At 36.5% G+C, this 22,365-nt stretch overlaps 1 long non-coding RNA gene across 1 annotated transcript; it reads right to left on the reverse strand.

Moving 5' to 3' along the window:
* Positions 1–375: 375 nt before the first annotated feature.
* Positions 376–22,365, reverse strand: LOC141555049 (uncharacterized). The gene is made up of 3 exons (XR_012486057.1): positions 22,230–22,365; positions 2,724–2,816; positions 376–495 (listed from the first exon to the last, which is right to left on the reverse strand). It is a non-coding gene; the product is annotated as an uncharacterized LOC141555049 (long non-coding RNA).

Raw genomic sequence — 22,365 nt, forward strand, 5'->3', positions numbered from 1 at the left:
CATGAATTACATTACGGGATGGGGGGATGGTGCCCCAAGCTTCCCTTCAGTTCTCCACTTTGATTTGGAATCCTAAACCAAGAGTTCTACCTTCCTGCAAGTGCTGGCAGCCATCAGCTACCTTTCCCCATAGCCTCTGCACTCTCTGGGGCTGGTTTCTTCTTGCCCAGGGCAAGAAGAGTCTCAGGAAAACAGCTGGGCCCAGAGTTCCCAATCAGCTAAGATTCACTTAGTCTTCAAGGACTCAAACTCCAACTTCACAAACAGTGGAAAGTCTTTGTGGTTCCCCTGAGGCTTCAGCCACACCCGGCTAGCCCCAGCACTCCCCACTAGATGTTCCCATGGAGCTAACTCTGAGGTGTTTGTACTTCAGATGTGTTAATCTCCAGGCCAAGGCCTTTCTTGAGATCTTCTTGGGTTGTATGGGGGACCCCAGTTCTGCTCCAATCTTGTTTTTTTCAGGAATCTTTGTTCGCTCTGAAGCACAAATTTGTTCTATTTGTGGGAGAAATTGGAAGTTTGAAATTTACTATCTTACTCCAACATCTTCCAGAATCCTCCCCTTCATCTACCCATTCCAACAGGGAGAAGTCTTCACATGCTTGAGTAGAAATCCCCTAACTCACCAACAAATTTGTTAACCTCAATCTGATATGGTTCATCAAATGAAAAGGTTTATGGGGTGTGGCTGCTATATTCATGCTACAACTTCTGGAAGCCACTGGTGAGAGTTAGATGAAGGTGGACACCAAAAGTAGATGAATAGCCCTAAAAAGCATTTGGCAAGCCCTTATATCAGAGATTCTGGCCCTCTCTAAACACTCCTATTTCCCTCTGAAGCCATTCATAAATAATTATCTGATAAAACCTTTTTTTTTTTTTTAATTCAATTTTGTATGTAGAGATAACAGGTAAGGAAACTCCCTCGGTCAATTTAGATTGTATTCTCTTCTTAGATTGAGAGTTCCTAGTCTCATAGGTTACTTGAATCACAACAGCCAGGATACATTGGAGGCAATATTTAAAACCAGGTTTTTCTGGTTTCCCAATGAGGCTTTCTCTACACTGTGCCAAACTACTTCACTTTTAAGATTAAAAAGTTTTCAATCAATCTCCAATAGCAGAAATTCAAGTATGTGCAGCAAGCTTTGAGGATCATAATCCTTTGATCAGAGGCCCTCCTTAGCAGCCCTCACAACATATCCCATAGGTACAAAAAACTGCTAGCTCCACTACACTTCAGATCAGCCTTTCTCAGAAGATAACAGAATCACCCCACCCAATAAAGCCACAACTTATTTCTGCTCTGTAGAGTTTGTATTTATCTCTCTGCCCTTAAATATATTTTCATTGGATATGAAGAATTTAGAAAGGGCTAAGTGTCTTGGGAAAAATGAAACAGATATTTTCTTCTTTCCTTGTCTTAGTTCTTTTCCTTTTACCTCTGAAAGGAAGTTATCAAATTATTACTATTAGAGAACCTATATGTACCTGGTGCTGTAGCAAGGTAAAACAATTTTTTTTTAACAGCAAATCTCTCTCTTTCACACACACACAAAATCTCTCTCCCTGTCTCTGTCTCTCTGTCTTTATCTCTGTCTCTCTCTCAAGGCATGTTTTTAATCAAAGTAACTAATCACAGGAATCTCATGAAACTTGTTTTTATGTGATCCTGAAGTGTGGTCTTGTGATAGAGGGTCTGTGGCACACATTTATGACATGGTCACACATTTGTGCATCATGGCTGCTTCTTCAAAATCAGAAGAACTGCATTCATGTCTAACCCTGAGCCTAGGAAAGAGAAAGGAAAACCCCAGTCTTACATTGGATTGAGTCCCAGTTTCAACACTCATTAAAAGTATAGCATTTACCCAGATCTGATCTACCCCTCTAATTCTCCTATCCTAAACAAAAAACTTTCATTTTTCTAGAAGTTAGAAGGAAAACAGTCTTGTTCTAAATAATCCATACTTATGTACAAATAGTTGAGAACTCTGGAAAGAGTAAGAAGCCACTTGAATTTTAGAAAGAGGATTCTTGTACTCTTAAACTTTGAAATTGTAAAATTTCAGAAAGTATGCCAAAGTAAAACGAAAAAATTCAGGCAATATGGAAGAAGATACCTTTATAACTTCTACTACTCCTGACCTTAAGTTCTCTAAAAGTACCATATTTGGTTTTTTTGGAATTTTTTTCAGCAATTACTAAGGAAGTAGTGGGGGGGTCATAAGATCATAAATTTTGAATTGACAAGGTCCTTTGAGATAATCTGTTATACTTCCCTCACTTCGTAGATGTTTACCAGAGAAATTAAGTGATCTTAAAATCATACAAAGAATTAGTGGATGGAAAGGGCTGCAGCAGAAGTGTGTGTTTGTGTCAGTGGTTGGTTTGTGGTGGACTGTTTGCTTGTATGGAACAAGTATAAGATCCACAGAATGGTAAGCAAATATAAAATTTAGATTCAAGTCCAAGAATTAGATAAACAAGCTTGTTCATGGGGAAAAATGAGTGTCCTGGTTTTTGTGCCAGGATATTACTAACATAGTAGAATATATGTAATTATGATATGCTAAACACCAGAATGTATAATACTTTTTTTTAACAGCAATTAACACACACACACACACACACACACACACACACACACACACACACACATACATTTTCTCATCAAGACAGGTTTTTAACCAAATCAGTCATAGGAATCTCATGGAACTTGCCTTTATGTGAATCCTGCATTGTGATCTTGTGACAGAGGCCCTGTGGAGCACATTCGTGGCATGGTCACTTGTTTGTGCATCATGGCTGTTTCTCTAAACAAGGGAAAAAGAAAATCTTATCTTACTTCTATTAAGACTAGGAAAGTTTCATGAAAGGTATGAGATTATAAAAGATTCTTTAGGGAACCTGTAATTTAAATTTCAAGAGCAACTCTAGAATAGGGAGAGGAACAAAAATAGAAGGTAGGACAAGTACTTTAAGGAAACAGGAGATTTGAATGGGCAAAACAGGAACAGTCACTAAGAGAGGATAAAAGGGCTACTCTGCAAACTCTATGGCACACCAAGCTCTTAAGGAACTTTCAATTTAGTAGTAGGAAAATAAGACATGTTTAGAAATCGATATGAAGATGAAAGAAATGCAGAGCTACTTTTTCTTTTTAAAAATGTATTTATTTTTAATGCACATTGCTTTGTGAATCATTTTGGGAGAGAAAAATCAGAACAAAAGGGAAAAAACAGGAGAAAGGAAAAGAAAACAGAAAAAAGAAGTAAACATAGCATGTTCTGACTTTCGTTCAATCTTCATAATTCTTTTTTTTTGGATGCAGATGTCATTTTCTGTCCAAAGTCTATTGGGATTGCTTTGAATCATTGAACCACTAAGAAGAACCAAGCCTTTCACAGTTGATCATTGTATATTCTTGCCATTATTGTTTACAATGTATTCCTGGTTGTTTTGTTCAGCATCAATTTGTGCAAATCTTTCCAAGCCTTTCTAAAACAAGTGTGTTCATCATTTTTTATAGAACAATAATATTCCATTACCTTCATATACCACAACTTATTTAGCCATTCTCCAATTGATGGGTATCTACTCATTTTCCAATTCTTTGTTACCACAAAAAGAGCTGCTACAAACATTTTTGCTCATGTGGATCCTTTTCCCTCCTTTATGATTTCAGAGGTGTCTTTTCTTAGTCAGTTTTGGACCAGAGGATTATTTAATATTCATCTCCAGCTGTCCTGATCTATATCTGGCCACTGGACCCAAATGGCTCTGGAGGGGGAAAATGAGGCAGATTATATTGCACACTCTTTCCTCCCTTCGATCCAATTCACCAGCATGGCATGGCATTACTTCACTGATGTCACAGTTCCCTTCAAGATCAAAGGACAAACAACAACAACAGAATGCAACAGGATTCTTTCTGAAAAGCAGACTGATGTTTGAAAGAAGTCAAAAAGGGTAAGCTGACTAACCTGGTCAACAAAACATAGAAATAACTACAGGGAGTTAATGTTGGTGTCCCATTCTTGATCCTTCCAATCTCAAGGATTTATGATTCATTTAGAGATCTAATTTTATTCTAGGGATTGGCCCTCAAAAAAGTTCCTTTCTCTTTCTGCTTCTTTGCCCTCTCTTGTAGTTAACCAAGGATTATCTCTAAAATAAAGCTTAGATTTAGTTTCCTTGAATGTGGGTAACATAGTTCCCAATATCCAAACAGCCTTTCAATGAACAACATGGGTGTGGGGTATAGAATAGCCTTTATTTTACCCCACAGAAAATACATAATAATCAAGAACTAACAGGAACCTTTGAGCAAATACTGAAACATTATTAAATTTATTTTTACATGTACAAATGCATTCATTAGGCCTTTGTTGAGTGAAAGGCATGTAAGACATCAGAAATAAAACAACAAAAATAAAATTGTTTCTGCCTTCCAGTTACTGCTATCAGGAGAAATGTCAAAAGTGGCATGTTGGGCACAGTGGTCTCAGACCCAAATACAAACAAGTACCACTAAGCCATACACAAAGATCCCTGCCAGCAGCATATTGACTTAGAAAATCACATATTAACATTGTGTATGTTCTAGTATATTTTTCTAAATATTTCTGGATTACTTTTTAATCTGGTTCAGGCTGTACTATTTGAAGGCTGTGTTTTTAACACCTGGAGTGTAGTGGATTACATGCTTGACCTGAAGCTGGGAAATTTAGGTTCAAATATAGCCTCCATTGTTTACTAGTTGTGTGACCTTGGCAAGTCACTTATATAGAATCTATTTCCTTATCTGTTAAATCTATAATCCTGTGTATACATGTAAATGCATCTTTTTTTAAAAAAAAATTTGGGATAGGGGTTGGAGAAAAGGAGAAGGTAAGCAATCAAATAATTACTTGGAAAGGATTGAACTTGGGGTTGCTTTGGGGGGATTTCTCTATCATTCCAATAAGTCCTTTTCCCATAGAGTACTGCTGTGGTTTAGACACCTTCCTAAAGAAGCAATCTCTTCTCATTAGTCAACTAGAATGTATAGTAATAAATACCTGCTATTTGTTGGATGTATAGAAGCACTAGAAGTGTTATTTGAGATGAACTTTGAAGGAAACTAAGGATTTGACAAGGCAGAGATGACATGGGTGTGCATTCCAAACATAGAGAACAATCAACCTATATAGATGTAGTGGGTAGAATGTTGTGTCCACTGTCTTCTAGTGGACATAGAACTCTACCCATCTTTGACTCAAGGAATGAATGGATTGAGATTATGTCTAAAATGAGAATTCTTTTTTTTTTTTAATTAAAGCTTTTTATTTACAAAACACATGAATGGGTAATTTTTCAAAACTTTTTGTTCCAAATTTTCCCTTCCTTCCTCCCACCTCTTCCCCTAGATGGCAGGTAGTTCAATACATTAAATATGTTAAAATATATGTTAAATCCAATATATGTATACATATTTATACAGTTATTTTGCTGCACAAGAAAAAACAATCAAGAAGGAAGAAAAAAACTGCAAAAGAAAACAAAATGCAAACAAACAACAAGAGAAAGATTGAGAATGCTATGTTGTGATCCACACTCACTTCCCACAGTTCTCTCTTTGGATATAGATGGTTCTTTTCTTCACTGAACAAGTGGAACTGGTTTGAATCATCTCATTGTTGAAGACAGCCATGTCCATCAGAACTGATCATCGTATAGTCTTGTTGTTGCCATATATAATGATCTCCTGGTTCTGCTCATTTCACTCAGCATCAGTTCATGTAAGTCTCTCCAGGCCTTTCTGAATTCATCCTGCTGGTCATTTCTTACAGAACAATAATATTCCATAACATTCATATACCATAATTTATTCAGCCATTCTCCAGTTGATGAGCATCCATTCAGTTTCCAGTTTCTTGTCACCACAAAAAGGGCTATCACAAACATGTGGGTCCTTTTCCCTCCTTTAAAATCTCTTTGGGATATAAGCCCAGTAGAAACATTGCTGGATCAAAGGGTATGCCCAGTTTGATAACTTTTTGAGCATAGTTCCAAGTTGCTCTAAAATGAGAATTCTTAATCAATTTTGTGACATGGATCATTTTGGCAGAGTCTGATAAAGTTTATGGAGCCCTTCTCAGAATGTTTTAAAATGCATGAAAATATAATATATAGCTTGACAAAGAAAACAAATTATGCTGAAATAGACTTCCAAGGTTGGAGCAAAGATGATGTAGTAGAAAAAGTACTTGGCAAAATTCTTCCAAGAGAAAATTTAAAATAATGTCTTTAAATCAAATTCTAGAGTAACAGTCAACAAAAGTTCATAGTGAGACACAAGTTCAAGACAATTTAGGAGGTAAGGAAGAAAAAACTGTTTCAGGATTATGGAGGCTGACCAAAAGCTCATGGGGATGAAACACTAGTGATGGGAATAGGTGGTGGTGACAGAAGCAGCAGCAGCTTTGGAAATTCTCAAACCAAAAAAATCTAAGAGAATATCATAACTGGTCAGAAAGAGATTATAAGGGACTTCTATTGCTAGCACTGAATACAGAACTAGATATTTATTCTGTTGCCTATTCCCACTTCTGACTGTAGTTCATTGGCAGAGAGGAGCACTTCTGGTCAAAAAGGGAGTGGAATTTCTGAGGCATAGTATCACTTATGGTCTCAATGAAACAGAGCCCCCGAGGAGCCTTGGGATTGATTGCAATCCCAAGAAATCAAGGGCCCTTCTTGGACTATAGACCAGGGGGACAATGCCCATATCTCTCTCAGAGCATATCACTTTAAAAAAAAGCTTCCAACCTTAGAAAAAAGGTTCCCAGAACTAAACTCTGAAAATGACAGAGATCCATGGTGACTTTGGAAAGAAAACTTCTAGTTTCATCAGATGTGCATTGTGCAGAGAACTCAATGTCTTTGATTTTCCAGTAGCACATTGGGCAGGAAATATGGATTATTTTATTTCTCCAAGAAGCATGTAGCATCTAGAAATCTTTTTATCTTCTCTTTTTAAATGCCTCTTAAACTAAAGAAATCTTAAACTTGGGGTTACTCATGAAGCAACTCCCAAAGTCTTCAGAGACCTTATAGTAATTCTCTTTTCCCTGACTAAAAAGCTAGATGAGAAAATATCAACTAGAGAATTTAAAATCTAATCTCTCAATATTAGAAGCTTTTACAAAAATAGTGGCTCTCTCAAGCCACTATCAGTTACCATTATTGTTCTGAGGAAAAGCAAAGAGAAATGCCCACAAAGGTATACTCTAGTAATAGGAACAAGGCAAAAAGAATCCCAGAGAATGATACAAAGTTTGACCAGTTTGTTTTTATGTATCATAAGGAGGAGCAGGGCAGTCTTGAGTCAAGTCAGATTTTCAGTAATTTCCCGTGCCCTTTGGTTGCCTGCAAGCAATGGTCCACATCCAGGAAAATTGGGAAATCTGGGTTGAATGGGATTTCCCCTATTGTCCTCTCCAACACTGCCACTATGTTGATCATAGAGATGGAGAGTGCTAATAGTCCAGTGTGGAAAGACAGAGTCTGAAGTAGGCATTTGGTTTGGTGAGAGGAACAATGGATCATGTAGAAATAACACTATAAAGTAGAAAGCAGCAGCATTAGGCAATGAATAGCCTGAATACTAGAAAGTGAAAGTAAGAAAAAAGGCTTGAAAAGACTTTTGAAAGGTACTCCAAGGTACTTCTGAGGTTCAAAATCTGTTTTATTTTTCAACCTAAAGGTATCTCATCAATTGCTGTGATTGTTGAGAAACCAAACCCTGGAAGACCTAATCTATACTCTGGCCTGCCCTTACCTTTCCCCACCCCATCTTGATTGATGGTTGCCTCCTGACTCCAGATCCCTTCACTTCTTTCCCTCTCAACTCCTCCCCTGCTCTCAGTTTTCTTCACAAGCTGCAAAGCCACTACACACCTGACCCTTTCTACCCTGACCCTTTCTAGTTCTGGAACAGTGAGTAAATCAACTTTGTCATTGCTCTTGGAAAGGGTCGTTGCTGTTCATGTTTCTCTAATGAAAAGGACCAATGACATCAGCTAGGATGATGTCTTGACTTGCTCATGATCTGGATACAAGTGAGGCAGAACTGTACAAAGCTGACATTAGTGAGCAAGCACTTATTAAGCATATATGCCAAACACTGTGTAGTAAGAATTCAAAGAGCAAAAACCTATTTCCTGCCCTTAAGGAGCTCATAGTCTAACAAAGGAGATAGTATACCAATAGCTATGTCCATACAGTGTAAATAGAAGGCAATCTCAAAAGGAAGGGGCTAACAGTGGAAGGAACCATGAAAAACCTCTTGCAGAAAGCAGGCTTTGAGCTGAGTTTTGGAGGAAACTAATAAGTAGAGATGAGGAGGAAGAACATTGTGGTGATAGGGACAGCCAGTGGAAGGGCAGGAAAGGATGGAGGGTTATGTACAAGGACCATTTAGAAAAGCAGTGTCTCTGGTTGTAGAGTACAGGGAAAAGAGTGTCAGAAGACTAGAAAGGTAGGAAAGGGCCAGTTTATGAAGGATGTTAAAAATCAAATGGGATTTTATATTTTGTCCTCAGGATGATAGGAAATTTAATAAAGTCAATAAACTGGAATTTATTGAATTAGATGGTAACAGAGTCAGACCTATGCTTAGAGGATAATAGAGCTACTCAAAGCAAAGAGACCAAATGGGAAGGAGGGGCTTTCTAGAATTAACTTAGTTTTCTTAATGATGTCAAGTCAAGTCAAGAAGCATTTAATAAGTACCTACTATGTTCTGTGTGCCCCCTACTAAAATAATTAGGTGGCACAGTGGATAGTGTCAGGCCTGGAGTCAGAAAGTCCTGAGTTCAAATCCTACCTTTAAATGCTTACCAACTATGTGATTCCTGGGCAAGTCACTTAATCCTGCTTGCCTCTGTTTCCTCATCTGTAAAATGAACTGGAGAATAAAATGGCAAACCACTCCAGTATCTTTATCAAAAAAAACCCAAATGGAGTCACAAAGAGTCAGACATTACTGAAAAGACTAAACAACAAATGTGTGTTAGGCACAGGGCAAATGAAAAGAAAGACAATCCCTAACCTCAAAGACCGTACATTCTGAGATAGCTGAAAAGGGGAGATGAGGGAGATTAAGGTCTCTGACATATAAGAACATTATAAAGAAAGTCCAGGAGGCTTGGGAGTACAGTCTGGAGAGGGATCTGGCTGACCTGGACCTCCTTCTTAAAAAGAAGGTTCTGGGAGGAACCAGCCAATTAGAGGGAGAGACCATGCATCTAATATTTTAAGTCCAAGGAAGGCAGTAAATTTCAGGATGAAAAGGTTTCTGGAGATTGTAGAGAAAGATCAGGAGACTCTAGAATGTAGCCTAGAGAGGAATGAAAATAGGAAGGAGAGGAAGGTGGAAACTAGTATTCATTAAGCACAGACTATGTACCAGGCATTCTGATAAATGTTTCACGTTCAGTCATTTTTCAGTCTTGTCTGACTTCCGTGACTCTATTTGGGGTTTTCTTGGCAAAGATATTGGAGTGGTTTGCCATTTCCTTCTCCTACTCATTTTACAGATGAGGAAACTGAGGCAAACAGAATTAAGTGACTTATCCAGAATCACACAGCTCGGAAGTACCTGAGGCCAGATTTGAACTTAAGAAGATGAGTCTCCTGATTTCAGGCACCTAGCTGCTCCTAACTGCTTCATAATATTTAATTTGATTCTCATAAGACAGGATGCTATTACTATTCTCATTTTACAGTTAAGGCAGATTACACTCAGATTTCCTCACTCTAGATTCCGTACTCTAGGTTCTGCACCAATTAACTGTCTCTAAGAAAGGTCTTCAGATCAGAAAGTGGGAAAAGATGGGGTCATAGTGTAATACCAGAGAAACTGAGGTGAGAAGAAATTGTTTTTAATCTTTAATGTGGAGAGTTTAAGCTAGCTGACCAAAATGGGAATATATTTCCAAAATATTTGGTCCAGAGAAACTGAGGCACATTATTTATATAAGATTTTTTTTTTAGGAAGCAAAATACAGAAGCATGAGTGCAATTAGTCTTGCAGCTATTGTTATCTTTACTTCAAAGAGAGGGCAGGGAGAGAGGAGTTAACTTGACATTTATAGCTTGGAGATTGTGGCTCAGGTCCTGTCAGACAGGGTAGTATCCATTCTTGGTTAGATAGGGCCTATAACAAGGGCATAACTGCAGGACACGAGATTGTCCTTGACAATAATTCTATTCCCAGGGTAGTTTTTGGACAGGGATGAAGTCAGAGAGGCAAGCACCTGGATACTGTCACAATGGTATGTGAAGAGGAGTTGGACCCTCAAGGTTTAAAGTTTTCTTTTTAAACTCATGTTTTCCCCAAATCTAATTGCACAAATTAAAAGGGAGTGGTGATGTATGACCTGCTGTCCAGAGCCTAATAATGGAAGCTTTAAGAGGGACGGCAAGGTTTGGAAATAGTTCCTGTGGTGAATGGGACAGCAAACCAAATTAGGCAGATGAAAGAGACTGATTTGACATCATATTCATGTAAGGTTATAGTAGGCCAAGTCAAGGAGTTTTCTCATTTTTTTCCAGTTTTCTTTAACAGCACATGAAATAGAATGAAGATAGCAAATGATGGGAGTAATCTAAGGTTGGAGCTTGACAAGGAATGATCTTTAATAGGATAGGAGACCAAATGACTAATTTATAAAATGTCAAATTGAATTGATTCACCAAGAAGTTAAGAAAGGGAAGGAATGAGAGTGTAGACAGGGAAGGAATGATAGTTTGGGAAAGAAATGTGAGGCAAACAGATTGTAGGCCACAGTGACTAAAAAAGAACAGAGTGAGGGGGTGTAAGGTAGAGAGAATGAGGGAATTTTATTTTATTAATTTTATAATTATAATTATAAATTTTTGACAGTATATATGCATGAGTAATTTTTTTATAACATTATCCCTTATATTCATTTTTCCAAATTTTCCCCTCCCTCCCTTTACTCCCTCCCCTAGATGACAGGCAATCCCATACATAAGTAACCTGAGTAGATAGACAGTAGTGCTAATATTTTACATTCAATTCCCAGTGTTCCTTCTCTGGGTGTAGTTATTTCTGTCCATCATTGATCAGCTGGAAGTTAGTTGATCTTCTTTTATGTTGAAGATATCCACTTCCATCAGAATACGTCCGAATGAGGGAATTTTAAAAAGTTATGATCAGAAAAATTGATTCTGATTTGTGACCATGGATGTGGAACATTTGTGGCTATTGACAAAATCAAGAGCATGAGCATCTGATTGAAACTGAGATGAAGTAGAAGATTAGGTCATGAGAACTAAGTAGATTGGGAAACTAGGAAGTTAAGGTTTTTGCAAGTTTATGTATGTTTTAATTCCCCAGTATGAGAGCAAGAGTTGGATGGAAAGACTGTTTTTTTTTTTTTAATTATTGTTTATTTTTTAAAGAATAGGATCATAGGTTATAGGTTTTGTTTTGTTTTGTTTTGTTTACCTAATAGTATTTCATTTTTCCCAATTACACATAAAGACAGGTTTTTTGTAAGGTTTGAAGTTCCAAATTTTTCTTCCTCCTTTCCTTCCTTCCCTGCTCCCTAAGACAGCACACAATCTGATATGTTATACGTGTACAATCATTTTAAACATATTTCCATATTAGTTATATTGTGAAAGAAAATTCAGAATAGAAAGGGAAAACCATGATAAAGAAAAACAACAAAAGTAAAAACAGTATGCTCTGATATACATTCAGTCTCCATAGTTTTTTTCTCTGGATGTGAATGGCATTTGCCATCACAAGTCTATTAGAATTGTCTTAGATCATTGTGTTGCTGAAAAGAGCTAAGTTTATCATAGTTGATCATCACATAATGTTGCTGTAACTATATACAAGGTTCTCCTGGTTCTTCTCACTTCATTTAGCATCAATTCATGTAAATATTTTCAGGTTTTTTTGACAGCCTCTTCATTATTTATTACAGAACAATATCTCATTACATTCAAATATTACAACTTATTCATCTATTCCCCAATTGATGAGAATCCCTTCAAGTTCCAATTTCTTATGGGTAGGAAGATTGTTAACAGGACAGCAAATTCATTGAAGAAGAAAGGAGCATGTCCTAGGGGTCAGTAGATAACAATTACTAGAATCTAGACTGGGTGGTAAATTTTGATTAAATGAACCTCAAAGGAGGAGAAATTACAAGAGTGTGCTGAAACCAGCTCCTAATATTTCCCTCCTCCTCTAGTGTTCTTCAGTACCCTGAAGGCGGCTATAGTTACCCATTTGAGTGGGGCATAACAGCTTCCATGTTAGACAATTTGGACATGCTCAGGGTGCCTCCATTTTAGGCAAACTAGGCTTGCTTAGACAAACATGTTTTATATAGATTACCTACTAAAGAGTTCTCAAGGTATAGTCTAGGGATTGCTGGAGGACCCTGATTATCTTTCAGGAAAAATCACTTTGACATTGCAAAGTCAAAACTATTTTTATAATACTAAAAGTTATTTGCTCATTAGAGGAATATGTCTATTAAAATATTTATTTACTCCCCCAACTATACCCTTTGAGCAATCTTTTGAATATATCTCCTCCCACCTCTTCTCACCTCTGACACTGCCACCATTTTGGTGCATACACTCACCTCATTTCTGTACCATTGCAAGAGTGTGCTGGTGGATGTGCCTGCCTTAAGTCTCTCTCTACTCTTAAAGTGCAGGTCTGACCATGTTACCCTAATACTCAATAAACTCCAGTGGCTCCCTATAGCATTTGGAATCTAGTACAAAATCCTCTAATATCCAAAGCTTATCATAAGCTAGCCCCCTTCTACCTTCTCAGCCTTCTTAGTCCTAACCTGCCAGTGGCTTCCTGGCTATTCTATGAACAAGACACAGCATCTTGAAGTTCTAGGCATTTTCTCTGACTCTATCTCCTGTGTAAATTTGCCTGTTATCTCCCTGATTAGATTGTTATGCTAGGGCTTAACAAAGTATCCAAGACATAGTAGGAATTTTATAATTGTTTATTAACTGTTTATAGATTGATATATTTCAACCAAAGCAAATGATCAAAATAGATTAAATATAGGAGACTAACTGTCTTTAAGTCCTTTTAAGGTTATAATAGAATATCTAATCAGGCAATTTCAGACAAATAAATTAACTGGCCAATGTTTATTGGTACCGAAGAGGTAAAAATCATGAAAGTGAATGGTAAAGAAGAAAAAAGAAAATTTGGGGAAATTCTTCCCCTCTGTGTCCTGCATCTCAAATCTCCTGGTACTTTTCACTTTAAAGTGTTTAGACATTAAAAAATACCAGCAATTTGAACATAGTCCTTAATTTTTTCCATTGTATATAACAAAAGTAAAGCAAATGGTTTACATCTTTTCCTTATTTTTCCACCCCTTCTACAAGTCAGACAATTCAAATAAGTCACAAGTGTTATACTTGTGTTATACAAGCCTAGCAATAATGTATCCACCCCTTTCCTGATGCTGAGTAATACTTACTCACTTCAACAACCCACACCTCAAAGAGTAACCTACCAACAGAATGCCAGGGAGGAATGTGGGAGTAAGGTGGGACATTTACTGGAAGGACAAAGTAATTCCACCCTAGGCCAAACATTTAACATTCACTTAACCACACCTGACCTGGTGTTTGAAATTGTGAATCCTGAATCCAAATTCATTGGACTTTCTGGATATTTGTACCTTTGCATTCAAATTAGACCATAACATCTCTAATAGTAAGGTTTTTTCCTTCTGTTTCTTTGGTAGTCCTCTCAGAGGGTGCCTAATATAGCGCTAAATCCATGATGACTATTTAATATTGTGACATAATAATCTGGAGTGAGGTTGTTTTAGAACAAAGACTGGGAACCTTTTTTCCTTAAATCCCAAGGATTTAATTATCTTTATATAGATGACTCTAAAATCCATATCTAGACCATAATCATCTCCTGAACTCTAGTCCTGTGTTACCAACTGCCTGCTGGACATGAGAGATGCATTTCAAAGTCAACATGTCCAAAATGGAATTTGTTATATTCTTTCGCCTTCTCTAAATCCATTCCTCCTTTATTTTTTCTGTTAATTCTATTAATCTCTGCTAATGACACCATTATTCCTCTAGTCATCCAGATTTTTTAATAGTATTTTTTTCTAATTACATGTAAAGACAATTAACAATCATGTTTTAAAAATTGTTTCAGATTTTCTCCTGCCTTCCCTTTCTAAAATGGTAATTTAATTTAGATTATGTATGAGTCATCCAGATTTTCAGCCTAGAAGTTAATTTTGATTCTTTCCTCTCTCTCAATCTCCATATTCAACCAGCTGCCAAGTTTTATTGATTCTAACTCTTCATCTCTAATTTCTATTCTCTTACCTCCACTTATATAGCCACCACCCTAGTTGAGGCCCTAATTTCTCTCTAGCCTGTGCTACTATAATAGCCTCCTAACTGGTCTTCCTTCATAGTCTACCTCTTCTCCAATGCATCCTTTACATAACTGATAAATTGAAATTTTAATTTATTTTTCAATAATAGCTTTTTTATTTTCAAAATACATGCAAAGGTAGTTTTCAATATTCACCCTCATTGTCCTCATTGTCTGGATTTGAACTCAGATTTTCCTGATTTCAAGTCTTATGCTTTACCTATTGCACCATTAGGCACCCATCTGACACATAGTAAGCACTTAATAAATACTCTTTCATTAATTAATTCAAGAGTTTTCTCTCTCTTTATATATTTTTTTCTTTCATAAGCTATGATTGGACAACCAGACTAGAAAATAACTTTTACAAGCTAAACTAATTATTCTACTATAATTATTATATTGTGTGATCAATATTCACATTTGTTGTATTGCTGTGTGCAATTCAAACAAAGAAGAAAAATATGTGTCCAAAACAGAGAAAAAAGAAAAGGTACATTCATAGGTAGAGATCTTGAAGTTTCCTACACTAATTAAATCACAGCTTAATTTCCTAGCCTATGAATTGAAATGCTTAGTCACTGGGCTTAAATTTATTTTTTAAATTAGTTACAAAGTACTACCAGGAATTGAAATTAAATTTACTGGCCTGTACTTTCAAATGTTTCCCTTCCTATTTCTGAAGATCAGAATATTATTTGCTTCTCCCCAGTCCTAAGACACCACTACTACTTGGGAAGATTCATCAGAGACCACAGACTTCAATTTAACAATCATATCTGCAAGTTATTTCAGAACTCAGAAATGTAATTAATGTAAACCAAATGAAGAACTTATTTAGGTTAGAATAACTCCTTACTTATTCTTTTGTCTTTTTCATTCTGGTAGTAAAGACTCATTGAAGAAAAATGAAAGAATGAAATAAGATTTAAGCAGCTCATCATTTTTTTTAAATCATCTACTACAAGATAAATATCTTGTAACTATCATTTCCTAATTCCTCTTGTGTTCTCCATAACCCCCCAAAACTATTTGATGTCCTAGCACTTATTATAAGCTTCTTATACTGACCTTTACCCTAGTTTTTTCAGACCTTGCCACTCTTTTATATTTCTCTACCACTATCTGCCTTTGTTGTCATCTCTCATATATATGTCTCTTTAAAAACATTCACTTTTATAGCTTGCAGAGTGTTTTCCAAAAAATAATCCTGCTGGATAAAGCAAGTATTCTTATTCCCATTATACTGACAGACACTGAAGCTCAAAGGAAGTTATTGTTTGCCCAAGATCATACATCTAGTAACCAGTAAATAAACATTTAAGCACTTAATAGATATCAGAGACTGTGGTAGGCATTGGGAATAGAAAGAGGAAGATGAAAGTCATAATCCTTGGGTTTACAGTCAGAGGGCCAACATACCCATATATAACAGATTGTCCTAGAAGCTATAAAGCAGTTCAATTATTTTGTAATGTAACTTGAAAGTATGCAAATAGAGTGATTATAATATCTATAGCCTTTGACTCCGATTAGAGACTAGTGACTTTATACTGTAGATAAGAAGAAAGTGACTAGATTCACTAAAATATTCATAGTAGCACTTTTCTGGTAGCAAAGAACTGGAAACAAAGTAGATACCCATCAGTTGGAAAATGTCTAAACAAACTGTGGTACATTAATGCAATGGAATATTACTATGCTATAAGAAAAAAAATAATGTGGTAAATAAAGAGTATAGAAAGATTTACATGAACTGATACAAAGTAAAGAGTATACACAATAACTCCAAATGTAAATCATGGCTCTGCTACCCGGCAACTTGCTTAACTTCTTCAAATTCCCAGTTTCCTCATCTGTAAAATAAGAAACCTGGACTAGGTAACCTCTGTAAAAAAAAAAAAAAAAAAAAAAAAAGAATTTTAAGATTAGCAAAACATTCCTGTATGGGTTGTTGTGAGGATCAAATGCCATAATTTATGTAAAATGCTTTGCAAACTCTGAATGAAGAACTACAAAATTAATTGTTATTACTATTATTGTTAATTGTTGTTGTAAAGCCAAGTGGAGCAATAAAAGTTCTCCTCTCTATGGGAACAACTATTTTATATTGGTACTAAAGTGGGAAAGATTGGTAAAATCTAGGAAAGGCAATGTTTATGATCATAGCATCCTCTTTGACATAACTTCCAGTCACAAGAGCCAATAAGGAATTGGGGCATCCTTCCATTCAAAGCATGAATCCTTCAGCAAGGAGCCACATCACGTAAGGGAGAGATCAAGCTATAGGACCCATTCCTCTACATGTTTCATAAAAAGCAATTCAATCCAATTTCCCATTAAATAAGTAAATCCCCAGTAAGTAATTAACAAAGTAATTTCAGGAACCAGGTTTAATATAGAGGCACTTTGTCAACAACAGAACATCAGAGGGATAAGGTTGATATGTGGGGATAAGGAAACGAGGACTGGAGGTTAGAGGATTCTAGATAGAGGAGTAAATACTTTGTTCTCTCCTTCTAAAGACTATGAAATGGGTCCCAATGTCCAATTCTCTTTGGAATCAGACTTTCCTACAAATGAAGGAGCCCTTTGTAAGAAAAGGACACTTACCAGCCTACAATGTGACTTTAATATGTGTACATGTTTCCCTCAGTCAAATATAAGCTCCTTGAGGCCAGGAACCATTTCATTTTGTTTTTATGTCCCTGGCCCAAACACAATGCCTGGCCCAAAGTAGAGACTTAGTAAAATGCCTTTTAAATTGAATAGTATCTCTGAAGTTCCAAAGGAAAACTACTCACACACAATTCCAGAGAAAAAACAACTTTAAGTTTTGAAGGGGAAAGGAGCAAGGTATTTTCCAGTGAACAAGCATTGTTTATAAACATCTGGAGAACTGATTAACATAGCCAAGAGTAGCAATAACTTATTCTGTATCCACATCCAAAGTCTCCACTTAAATGTGGGAGAATTGTTTGATTTAGATTCTGACATTTCACATTTACTTCAGAACTTTATTGAACTTCCCAGCCCTCCTGTGCTTTCTCTTCTCTTTTCCATCTCCCTATCTATGTTTCTTTAGATTTTTCTCTCAATCTGATTCTCCATTTTTTCTTGCTTTTTTTTTGTCACCTTTCTGTGGGCAATTATAAGGATAATAAGAAACATCAGAATACATATTTACAGAGATTGAGAATTAGGAACTAATAGTCTAATTGAAAACAAAAGATGGTACAGATTCAGAAATGGACTGATCCTGAAACTGGATCTAGAATATCATGGTAAAGGCAATTAGAACCAAGTAAGCCATCCTAACAGGGACATGTCTAACTATCTAAGGTCAGATCAAAAGGATAAATCAGAATAAGGAAGACAAGACAAAATCAAGTCACTTATTGAGGATAGAAAGTTGGTTGGAGACAAATCAGGTTTGATCAGAACCTTGAAAATTTAAATATTGATGAACAAAGTACGGAATCTAGGGGTTGAGAAGGAACTAAAAGTACAGAACAAATTAAGTGAGAGACCACATTCTCCGTGTTCATTCCAAAGATTTTCTTGCAGTAGACTTAACTGTGAGATAATAATTGTTGTTATTCTAAGTGTTGATTATTTCTTTTGATCACAAGAAAATGTAACACGTCCTCAAATAGATGAGAATACCAGATCATCTTATTTATCTCTTGAAGAACCTTTTTATGGGTCAAAAAGCAACAGTAAGAACTGGACATGAAACAATTAATTGGTTTAAGATTGGGAAAAGAGTAAGTACAACAAGGTTGTATACTGTCATCTTATTTATTTAGCTTATATATAAAGTATATCCTTGTGAAATGCCTGGTTGGATGAATCAAAACCCAGAATTAAGATTGTTGGGGAAAATATCAACAATCTCAATTGTGCAGATAATGTAATGTCACTCTGATGACAGAAAGTAAAGAAAGGTTAAGAAGCCTCTTGGTGAGAGAGTGAAAGAAGAGAGTATATAATCTAGCTTGAAGCTTAACATCAAAAAACCTAAGATCTTGGCAACAAGTCCCATCAGTTCCTGGCAAATATAAGAAAAAAAGGAAGCAGTATTAGCTTTTATATTCCTAGATTCAAAGATCTTTGGACATCATAATTGCAGTTATGAAGCTTAAACATATTCTTTGGAAGGAAAGTTATGACATATCTGGACAGCTTACTAAAAAGCAGGGACATCATCTTGGTAACAAAGGTTCATATAATCAAAGCTATGGTTTTTTCAGGAGTAACATATAGCTATGAGAATTGGAAAGCTGAGTGTTGCAGAATCATCATTTTTGGATTGTGGTACTGAAGACAATTTTTGAGAGTCACTTGTAGCTCAAATAAATTAAATCAGACTACTCATTGGAAGGACAAATATTGAAGGTGAAACTAAAATACATTGGCTATATAATGAGAAGATCAGATTCATTGGAAACGACCTGATGTTGAGAAGTATTAAAGGCAAAAGGAGAGAAGGGATGGCAGAGGATGAAATAGATAGATAGTATCATGGAAAACAATGAATATGCCCTTGGACAGACTTCCAGAGATAGTGGAGGATAGAAAAGTACTATGACCATGGGAAACAGAATCAGACATAACTGAACAACAAATTTCTTTTGATACTTGTGAGATCTATATGTGTATATTCATATATGTATTAATTTCAACATACTTCAGGCAATTTTGCAAGGGACTACAGAATTTCTGGCACAGAGACACTGAGAGATTTTCCTGCCATCAGACAATGATATTTACCCAGCTTCCTTAAGTTCCTGGAGTCAAAACCCCTGACTTAGAATGTTAATGAACAATTTGGAGAAACCATAGTGGGAGACAACATAAGGGGAAGTCATTGAAGCCACCTTGTCAACCTATAAAGTATAGAAGTAATCTCAAATGCTTTGTGGAAGATCAGGATTGGGAAATCAAGATGACCTGATAGAAGTCATGGATAAGCTGAGGACAGTATGAGCACAAGCATGTAAAAATGATGGGTCCAGGCTGGTGAGATGCGAAAAATCTGAGCCACTATATTCTCCTTCTCCTCATCCACAAAGGATATATATAGTGGTGGGAGCTGGGGGTGGAGAGGAAGAGAACCTATTTCCCATTTATTTCCTGACCATTCACTTCCTGCTTCCATTGTTCTCTTCTAGGCTTTTTGAGCTTTAGTCAGTAGCTTATGTGTTTGCGTGTGTTTTCCCCCTAAATATTTATTTTGATCAAACTATGATAAATTTGTTTGGCTAGCAAACTCAAACTATTTCCTATAGTTATTGGAGAAATTACAAAAGAAAGAAAGAAAAGATTCCACTTTTTAGAGATGGGAAATACTTTTTTTTTGTTAAGTGAAATGCAGGGGAGGGAAGGGCAAGGAAGGGAAAGAGTGCAAGAGAGAGCCCCACCCTGGTGCCAATAAAGATAACAAATACCACAAATTCAGAAAGTCTTTGGATTGGAACAGAATAAACTGCTTTTAGCCTGAGAAGTTTTAAGTGCCTAGTTCCCTTCCTACTCTCCAATAGCCCCTCCTCACTTTCAGTTAAAGCCAACATTTCTAGTTCCAGGGAACTAGTTGTTGGAATTGTATGTCAACTCTACCTGGTTGTTAGCTCCTAGGGATAACTATCTCTACTCACAAACTCCACCTTGTGGTTCGATATATTCTCTTAAATCTTTAATCTCTCCCTATCTACTAGAGCTTAATGAACTCAAATATGCCCAAATCTCATCCCAAACCTTCACAAGACACTACTATTTCCTCAAGCTATTATCTTCTTTCTCTCATCCCTTTTTTTGGTCCAGGTCCTTGAACAATCTACCTATATTTGCCACTTCTGTTTCTGTCACCTCTCAATCCTTTGCTCTCTGGCTTTTGATTGTTAATGGACCAAATTATTCTCTCAAAAGTGACCTATGTTCTCGTTCTCTCTCTCTCTCTCTCTCTCTCTCTCTCTCTCTCTCTCTCTCTCTCTCTCTCTCTCTCTCTCTCTCTCTCTCTCTCTCTCTCTCTCTCTCCTCTCTCTCTCTCTCCTTGAAGCAATTGAGGTTAAGTGACTTGCCCAGGGTCACACAGCCAGGAAGTGTTAAGTGTCTAAGACTACATTTAAATTCAGGTCCTCCACTGCTCTATCCACTGTGCCATCTAGCTACATTCTCTTGCTCTCTTAAAAGTCAAATTTGATGGTCATTGTTCAGTCTTCTACTCAAGCTATTGCTTCACTTGACACTGTCAATAACTCTCTTCCTGGATACTCTTCTCTCTGGGTTTTCATGGCACTATTCTCTCCTGCTTCTCCTCTAAGTACTCCTAATTCTCTGCTGATCCATCTTCCACATCATGAGCTTTTCCCTCAATTACATGTAAAGATAATATTCAACTTTACTTTTTTAATAATAGCTTTTTCTTTTCTTTTTTTTCTCCTGAGGCTGGGGTTAAGTGACTTGCCCAGGGTCACACAGTTAGGAAGTGTTAAGTGTCTGAGACCAGATTTGAACTCCGGTCCTCCTGAATTCAGGGCTGGTGCTCTATCCACTGCGCCGCCTAGCTGCCCCCGCTTTTTATTTTCAAAATATGCATTGATAGTTTATAACACTCACCCTTGCAAAACCACCAAGATACAACAAGATCTGAAGGTACTAAAAAAAAAAAATTTCATCAAGGACTTAATTGTGAGGCTTGTGTTTTATTATGAAAGGAAGAGGGGGGGAGAGAGGGAGAAATAGGGAGAAGGGGAGGGGGAGGGGGAGAAAGAAAGGGAGGGAGAGAGGAAGGGAAGAAAGAGAAGGAGGGAGAGAGTGAGGAGGAGGGGAGGAGAAGAGGGAGAGAAAGAGGGAGAGAGAGGAGAAGAAGAAGAAGGAGAGGGAGAGGGAGAAGGAGGGAGGGGTCTATACTTTGATCATAACCATGTTCAAATGGACTAGATATTACAACCACTCTTAAATCCTCTCTAAAGATGAGGGCATATTTAAGGTAAACAAATTCTTGTGAATTTGTTTGCATTTTTGAGTATGTTCTATATCCAAGTTTATTATTATGATTATTACACATTAATATACATTTATTATTATTATTATACACAAATATAGAATTACTATCTATCTGGCAGACAAGTCCAAGTACTCATCTACTTAGTTTTTTAGGATATGGAAAAGTCTGTCACTTCAGGCTGAATAACTTAGATTTTACATACTTGTATCTTAATATAGTGACTTAGATATATTCCAGCATTAGTCTCAGAGAAAGATTTAATATTACTTTTATATCTTCTATTGATCACTGGCATATTTATAGGTATTTGTCATAAAAGGAAACAGAGGAACAGAGCTATAATAGGGAAATTTTCCCCCTAGCTTGGTGTACATTCCAGGCAGAAGTCATATGGGCAGACAATCGTATTAACAGAATATCACAGCTAGGCTCAAAATTAGCCAGGTGGGAAAATTTTTCATTCAGTAGGAAATGTTACTCTGGGAAAATCATTCTCCTGACTTTTCCCTGAAACAAAACCTAACCATTAGTAGTTTCCATCTATTACTCCCATAGGGCAGCTGTAATTATGGATCCTTGGATTAATGGCATTTCTTGATGATTATAACTGAAAACAAATTCAGAATAACATTTACAATCCCATAAGATTCATCATTAATCAGCAGATTTTATTAATCATTGCTTAGGGCTGGATCCATTACTTACTCTCATGTTGTTGAGAATGAGTATACATATACTGACCTCTTAATTCAGTTCCTAAATTCGCAGTCTGTTAAGACTAGGATGATTCAAGACACAATTTCAGTGTTTACCATTGGAGGCTTAACTTCATAAATTTCATAATCACAAGCCATTTCACACAATGGGAGTAACAGGG

The sequence above is a fragment of the Sminthopsis crassicaudata genome, chromosome 2 (assembly GCF_048593235.1).
Source record: "Sminthopsis crassicaudata isolate SCR6 chromosome 2, ASM4859323v1, whole genome shotgun sequence".
Lineage (NCBI taxonomy): Eukaryota > Metazoa > Chordata > Mammalia > Dasyuromorphia > Dasyuridae > Sminthopsis > Sminthopsis crassicaudata.